The following is an 8,910-nucleotide window of genomic DNA, read 5'->3' on the forward strand; positions in this document are numbered from 1 at the left end:
GATAACCAGCTTATTTAAAAGAATGTTCACATCTATGTTCATGAGCTAAGTTGGATTATAATTTTCCTTAAGATGCCTTTGGTTTATTATTATGGTCATATTGGTATCATAAACAAAAATAGAAAATGTTCCTTTTTTATACTCTTGGAAAATTCATATAAGACTAAGTATTATTTCCAAAATATTGGGGAGAATTTGCTGTTGAAACCATCTGGGAAGTTTTCCAAATCAAATTCCTGCTGTGTTAGCTTTATAACCTTCTAGTTATTCACTAGCCTGTCTGGATAGCCCTATTTTTTTTTATCAAAAATAAAGTCATTTTAAAGCACAAAAGAGGAATCAACTATCTACAGAAGATTTTCAGAGGATAGTTTATATCAATGTCCAAGAAAGAAATCCTAGTTATGGTTTAAAAAATAAAAAAATAATCTGAGAATTTTATCATTTCCCCAGAAAATGCAATTAAGTGCTTAAAAACAGGAGAGAAAACTATTGTGTAGGTGTGATTAGTACTCTTTCTTTTCTGTAAAAAAAGGAGAGCTGTGTCTGTGATCAAGCAATGCATTTGCTCACTTGTTAGATTTCTAAAAATGTGTCTTCACTAATCGGCTTCTGGGTGTTGGTAAAAATAAGCATTGTAATTAAACAAATAAAATGTCATGGCTCTGTTGAACTGTGAGTGTTTTGTTTCAGGATTATTTTAATATTGTTCAGGGGGTGGGGAGAGAATAGGTATGTTTTCCAGGTTTGTAACAAATGTCATTGTTGTCTATTGTAGGGGAAAAAAGGAAAAGTGCAATATATTGACAATTACTTCAGCAGGTTGGGATTAACTACTAAGATTCCCTATCCCACCCACCCACCCCTTTCTCACACACACACACACATATACAGGAGAACTAACTTTATATCCTATATTTCAGTTTATGAGACAGCCAACCATCAGTTCCACCAGTAAAACTTAACTGTTAGAACTCAGTCTCCCAAGAAAACCACATGAGCACTATCGAAAAAAAAGGGGGCAGAAAATAAAACCATTAAATTCACGTGAAGAGGTGTTGTAATGGTATGTCATGTGTTAGTGAACATAACCTTCTGTATATAGAAGGTATATAGACCTTGAAACTAAAGAACCCAGGTGATTGAAAACATTTTTAGAAAATAAAGGAAAAGATTTGCAACCGAGTAGAGAAGGATGGCAGTAGGTGAGCACAGCATGGGCACCTGTTTTTGTGACATAGGATCCATAGTTTTATCTGCAAAGAAATCTGATAAATGTAACTCTGTTTTTTTTTGAGAAAGGTGGAAGCAGAAGAAAGTTAGAAAAGCACTTCTGAAATTATTATAAAATGCCAAAAAATGTCAAAATGAATGCATTGCTAAAAATTTAGGTAACTGTCACTCACCTTCAGCATTATACATTTTTTTCCTATAAAACTGACCGATTAATTGTGAAACTACAGGATGGGCTAGTTGGCAAGGTCATGATGTAAGGGACTTAGAAACATCTGGTCTTCTGGGCTTAAAGGCTGAAGGAACACAAGTAAAACTGCAGAAATCCTGTTTGACATTATTTTTGGCTACCATATATCTCCTTGACATAGCAGCCAAGATCAGATCATTTAAGCCAAACTCTTAAAGGGGCTGGTGGCAAACATTCCATGTGTAACTTCATGTCAGTGTCAAGACCTGGAGATCAAGAGTTAAACTTTGCTTTCTTAATAGTCTTTGTACTGATTCAGCCCAAACAGAAACCCCCTGGCCCTGATTATCTCTCCTGGAATTTTATGTCAATTTCGTGTTTCCCAGATCTTACCAACCATGTTCAAATGTTCCAAGCACATTTGGTGGAAACTCAAAGTGTTTCATTAGACTGCTAATTGTTCTGATAACCTGCTCTGCCCACTTGCCAGCCATGGTGAAACAGATGCTGGCGAGCGTTGCCATTCTCTTTTCTTGTTCAATCAGCATTCAAGCACAGCTTGCTTCTTTTCCAGAAATGAAAAATACTTTGTTCAGCCTTGGAGTGAAGAGCCTTATGAGACGGTGGTCTATAGCTAGATCCCAATACTGAATGTGATCTTGAGATGATTCTGCGATTAAAAAAGAACAAAACAAGATCCCTTTTCAAGTCACTCTTTCTCCATCCTTATGCCTTACCTATTGGGGAAAATTGAATAAAGATCAAGTTATCCTTATAGAATATAGTAATCATTTTTCCTAAGAGCAGAGAAAAAAACCATAAGTCTGAGGAAGCTAAATCTAATCAAGCACTAAATAATTATTCTTTTATTACTTACATGCTGGAAAGCAAAAGCACAATCATACAGACATAACCAACTAGAGGAAGAAATCTAAATTTTATTTGTTTCCACTCTTGCTATTGACCTTATATAGTAAGATCTAAAAATTTATATTAATTTCCCTCTGGTTCCTACAGAGTGATCCCACACTGAGATCATTAAAGCCTTGCTGACTGGTTCAATTACTGCTCAACCCAATGCACTCATATATTCCTACCCTGCTTTTCTGTTTTAACAATATTTATGTATGTTCTAAATTATTGTGGTGCCATGACTATATTCTCCTTGGTGATCATAGTAGGGAATTACTAAATACTCATTGAATACGTAAGTGAACGATTTTAATATTAGTCAAGGGATGGTGGGAGGGAGAGCTTCAAGGAAAGAAAAGAACCTGTAAGGATCGATTGGGGGAGGGGTGCAGTGATACTACAGCTGGTAGGCTATTTGCTTTTTCTTTGCATGTGACTCACCTGGTTTGATCCCCAAGTGCACAGCCAGGAGTAAGCCCTGAATACTGTCAGGTGAAGCACCCCAACAAGAAGAATGGACTAGAAGGGACAGAGCAATAGTACAGTACCTGACCTAGGTTTTATCTCTGGCACACATATGGTCCCCCCAAGCTCATCAGGAGTGTTCCCTGAATGTAGAGGCAGGCAAACTCTGGGTGTAGCCCTACCACCACTAAATCAATAAATAATAAACAAATAAGAATAGAGTTAGATATCAAGAAGTCTGATATGAAAGAGATTTGAGGCAGGTTTCATTAGGAGATTGGAGTGTCCTTAAGATAGTTTCCTCTACACATTAAAAGAGGAGGATTTTTCACCTTGCAGCTGTTTTCATTCAGTGTGTTTGCCAGGGTAAGACATGGAAGAAAGCACTCACTCGGTGTTCTTTGAGGACCCATGCTGAGGTATGTATTTGGAACTCATTCATGCTATTAAATTACTCGTCTTTTTTCCTTTGGGGTTCCTATGTATGCATTGTTTCTATTTTATTATGAGTTCTCAAACCCATCTTTCAAAAAAAAAGCAAAAACTAAATGGAAGCAACTGGTTTACAAGAGTAAGTATATTTTAGGGACATAATGTTATTATCCCACAACCACCATAAGTATCAATATCAATTTTTTCTCTTGAAATTATAAGCATTCATACTCCCAAAGCATTATACAAATCCAATGAGATCCTTATAAAGATGCCCATGACATTCTTCAAAGAAATTGACTAAACACTCCTGAAATTCATATGGAACAACGAACTCCCACTAATAGCTAAAGCAATTCTTGGGGGAAAAAAAAAGATGGGAGGCATCACCTTCCCCAACCTCAAACTGTATGACAAAGTGGTAAATATTAAAATAGCATGGAATTGGAACAAAGACAGATCCACAGACCAATGGAATAGGGCTGAATATCCTTACACACACCCTCAAATATATGATCATCTCATCTTTGATAAGGGAGCAAGAAATATAAAGTGAAGCAAGAAAAGCCTCTTTAACAAATGGTGCTGGCAAAACTGGACAGCGACATGCCAAAGATTGGGCTCAGACCTCTGTCTGACACCATGCACAAAAAATCAGGTCAAAATGGATTAAAGACCTTAACATCAGACCAAAATCCATAAGGTACATTGAAGAAAAGGTCGGCAAAACACTCCACAACATTGAAGCTAAAGGTATCTTCAAAGATGAAAGCAACTGGAAACAGTGATAAACTCTCTTAAAGGGACTATCTTAAACTAAGAAGCTTCTGCACCTCAAAAGAAACAGTGACCAGAAAACAAAGACAGTTTACAGAATGGGAAAAGGGGTTAACATCAAGGATATACAAGGCACTAGTTGAACTCTACAAGAAGAAAAAACATCCAACCCTATCAGAAAATGGGGCAATGAAATGAACAAAAATTTTCTCAAAGAAGAAATCCAAATTGCCAAAAAGCACATGAGAAAATGCTCTTCATCACTAATCATCAGGGAGATGAAGATTAAGACAACAATGATCTTATACCACAGAGACTGGCACACATCCAAAAGAACAAAAGCAAATGCAATTGGCATGGATGTGGGGAGAAAGGGACTCTCCTTCACTGCTGTTGGGAATGCTGACTGGTTCAGACTTTCTGGAAAACAATATGGATGTTCCTCAAAAAATTAGAAATTGAGCTTCCATTTGACCCAACAATACCACTTCTGGGAATATATCCTGGAGATGCAAAAAAAATACAGTAGAAATGACATCTGCACTTGTATGTTTGTTGCAGCACTATTTACAATAGCCAGAATCTGGAAAAAAAAAAACCGAGTGCTGGAGAACAGATGACTGGTTAAAGAAACTTTGGTACATATACACAATGGAATACTATGCAGCTGTTAGAAAAGATGAAATCATGAAATTTGCATATAAGTGGATCAACATGGAAAGTATCATGCTAAGTGAAATGAGTCAGAGAGAGGGGGACAGACATAAAATGACTGCACTCACTTACAGAATATAAAATAACAGAATTACCCATTCTCCAGTAGCTAGGTGGTCACATTCAGGGACTGCTCCTGGCACCATGTAATCCCACCAACGGCCAACATCCAGAGACTAAAACCAAGCTCCCAGAAGAGAGCGCCGCAGAGAGTTCTGCCCCCACGCCTGGCTGTCTCCCTGGGAGCCCCATCAGAGGGGTGGGCTTTAGTTTCCCTCCCTGCCCCAAGCAGAGCTCCCATCAGCCAAAGACCTCTGGAGCCTAGCCACAGCCATGCTCAAGGCCCTCTCCACATGTTCGGACGAGCCTCATGCATGAAGGAACCAGCAGAGGAACCCAGGTGTGTGGGACCCAGGGCTGAGACCTCCAAGCCTGCTCAGATCGGGACTGGGCCTCTTGTGCCCAGATTCCCCATTCTGCAGTAGTGAGGTGGTCACACCCAGAGATTGCCCCCAGAGCTGTGTAATCCCACCAATGGCCAACATCCAGAGACTATAAAACCAAGCTCCTGGAAGCTTATAGCCTACTTCTACTTCTGGGATAACCTGGCAAGCTACCAAGAGTTTCCTGCCTACATGGGAGAGCCTCGCAAACTCCCCATGGCGTATTCATATACCAAAACCAGTAACAATGATGGATCTCATTCCCCTGACTCTGATCAATGATCAACAGGATGATGATGATGATGATGATGATGATGATGATGATGATGATGATGATGATGATGAAAGTAACAGAATGGGAGACTAATACCCAAGGATAATAGAGATAAGGGCCAGGAGGATCACTCAATCCTCCACAGCTTGGAAGCTGGACTCCCATGCTGGGGGAAAAGGCAGCTGGGATAGAGAAGGGACCACTAAGTGAATAATGCTTGGAGGGCTCACTCGGGATGGGAGATGAGTGGTTAAGGTGGACTATATACCAAACATGATGGCCATTTACTACCTGTGTTGCAAACCATAACACCCAAAAGGATAGAGAGAGTAAAAGGGAATGTGACTGCTACAGAGGCAGGACTGCCACAGAGGCACCCCTGTGGAAGGGGGTAGAAGGGGGCATACTGGGAATGTTGGTGGTGGAGAATGGGCACTGATGAAGGGATGGGTACTTGATCATTTTATGACTGAAGTGTAATTACGAAAGTTTTTAAGTTTGTAACTGTATCTAATGGTGATTCATTTAAAAAAATTTTTAAATTAAATAAATAAATTAGAAATTACACACACTAATTATGACCCTAATATAATTTCCTACTTTGAAGCTTAGAGTAAAGCTGACTTATTTCCCAGCCTCTGTACCATTGCTTAGTTCATTTCCAACATTTCTTCTATAGAAATTTTTAATTTTATAACTTTATTTATTTTTTTATGATTTTTAAATGTTAGTTCACAATATTTGAGTACATTTAATATTCAAATACCATATAAGTGAGAATATAAGCTGAAATATAATAAGACCAATCCCACCACCATTATACCTTCCCACCACCAAATTTGGGATGTTTCTATCCCAAACCCCAATTCCTGCCCCAAAATACAACCGAAAGAATATATTTTGTATGGTCTATTATGAAGAATGGCTGAACATGCTTACAGAAAAGTTTTCATATAGGAAACAATATGAAGATTGTTCTATTTTGGTAGGAGCCATTAAGACATTATATAGGATAACACTAACATGTTGTTAAAGTTTTGGGTCAGGTAAGCTTTGGTATATATATCTGAAAATATGTATATATGCATATAAAAATATATATGCATATATATACATATTCCCTCTATAATTTGTTGCTTACTGTCCAAATCCCACCAAATATGGTGTGGCAATTATGTAGAATGGGTAGGGAGTGCCTTATGATGTGTTTGTTGCATGGCTGGTTTAGGAATATGTTCATTCATGAGCAGCCTGGAGTGTGGAGGTGGTTAGGTTGTGGAGGTCGGTTGCTGGGGGTGGGTCCCTTGGGGTGAGGAGGGCTCTTACCTTCCCCACTCTGGGGCGGTGCTCTGGGTGAAAAAAGCCTGGCACAGAGTCCGGTAGCATGGTTATGGGGGCCTCATTTTATGCTCCCTTCTGAGAGAAGCAGTCATGTGATCTAGACGGTAGCTGATGATGAGATTATCTGGTGCCGGCAGAAGGTGGCTTAGCTTCCATAGAAATTTTTATAAAATAAATTTGATTATATTACTGCCACATTTTAGGTCTTCATTAGTCTCCTTATCTTTCAAACACCCTTAACACTGCTGATCCAAGCCATGCCATCATCTTCAGTCTTTCTTTAGCTAGACACCCAGCACTATCAAGTCACTTGCAGTCACAAGTGTCTGTACTGTGTCTCATTTTTGAGCTCTTGTATAAATGCTTGTCTTTATCATCAGCAATCTCTGTTTTATTTCCTTTATCAGAACCCCTCTCCCTCTACCTGAATGATTCTTACTTAATTTTTCATGCTTAGTTCAGTGGTCACCTTCCCAAAAGAACCAGATAACACTTTTGTCACATGGATGTGCTCTTTCTGAGGGCTTCTTTAGCACTCTTTATTGTAGCAGCTATAACAATTCCTAATAGCAATATGTAATTCTAACATTACTTCCTTATTGGAATTTACTTCCTTTTCTATCTAGGGAAAAAAATGGATTTAAAAGCAGACATTACCTTAGCCACTGCCCCTGCAAGGAAGAAACTGGGGCATGGCCTGTATCCCAGGGGGCGTGGCCTAAAAGGGGCGGGGCCTCCTGTCCGAGGGGCGGCCACTATTGCAGCCATGGTTATTATTTCCTACCTTAGCACATTAGGTATAGTCTTCTTGCTTTGAAAAATCGTTTTAACCCATCTCAATCACTTATGCGAACTAGCCCATTAGCTTACTTCAACTCTAGAAAAATTATCAGTGAATAAGAGAAGTTTAGCAAAACCTTTGTAAAGAGAACTTAGCCTTAAGTCTTCATTAAAGACCCCACATCAATCAGGAAGAAACGCCTGAGTATAAGGAAGAACTCTAGAATAGGAACAAAGCTGCCATCAGCAATAGCACAACCAGAGCCCCTCCTTCTCTTAGCAAGAGGGAGTAGGAATAAACAACTACAAAGTTCTAATTCTATACTTCCATAACAATATGAAGAAGCAGCGAAAATCCCCTCCACGAAGAGAGGGGGAAGAAAAGATACCAGAAACCTCAAAAGGGGCTACCCACATCTACGACCTCTCAGATAAACAATTCAGAGAGGAAATTTGGAGGAGAATCGACCTACTCTAAAAGCAGACATTAACTCTTTAAAGTTACTTGTCCAGGACAGTAATGGGCATTGGGTAATTATTTGAAAAAAATAAGGAAATGCAGAAAGTTAAGGAGACTGTCCTAAATTGATTATTGCTTGTCCTGCTCTTAGCCTCTTCAACAGCACAAAATCCTATCACCCAGACTCTATGTATGTAGAATCATTAACAGTATGTATGTATTAGATTCATTAACAGTATGGTTTGCAAAGATGAGCTGTGCCAGTGAAATTTATTCCTTGGAGCTTTGGAGTTTGAAATGAGAAACAGTGAAAATGGAAAGAGAATTATATCTGAAGGCATTGTGTCAGGTCAGGATACAGCTGTGGTGGAAGTAGAAATTATTGTAATAAGAAGTCAGTTAACAAAGAGTTGCAAGTATAGTAGTTGCACAAAGGAGAACAGATGTCATGATAAACAAATCTTACAATAAGAGAGTCAGAGAGACAGTCAGACACCTCTGCAGTTCCTATTATTTTCAGTGTCCCAGCTAGGGTAAACCGGTGAAACTCTCTGTATTCTAACATCACATCCTTATGGGAGCTGATCCAAATTGATTGCTAATTCCTTGTAAGTAAAAAATAAAATAGAAAATAGAGGAAGAAGAAGAGAGTGGGAAAAAGCAGAGGGAGGTTACAAAAGAAGAGAGCCAGTAATATATATTTTGGACAATTAATTTCCCTTTTCCCTAAGCTTCTTTGTTCAGCAGGAGTTCATGCCAAAAAGGAAAGGAACTAGTCCACTAATCCTCTGTACACTACTCCAGATCCTTGGAAGTCTGTTATCCAGCCCATTACTTCCTCTCTTCTGCAGACTTACCCTGACCACTCTTTTGCTGCTTTGCCATTGTT

The sequence above is a fragment of the Sorex araneus genome, chromosome 4, assembly GCF_027595985.1.
Source record: "Sorex araneus isolate mSorAra2 chromosome 4, mSorAra2.pri, whole genome shotgun sequence".
Classification (NCBI taxonomy): domain Eukaryota; kingdom Metazoa; phylum Chordata; class Mammalia; order Eulipotyphla; family Soricidae; genus Sorex; species Sorex araneus.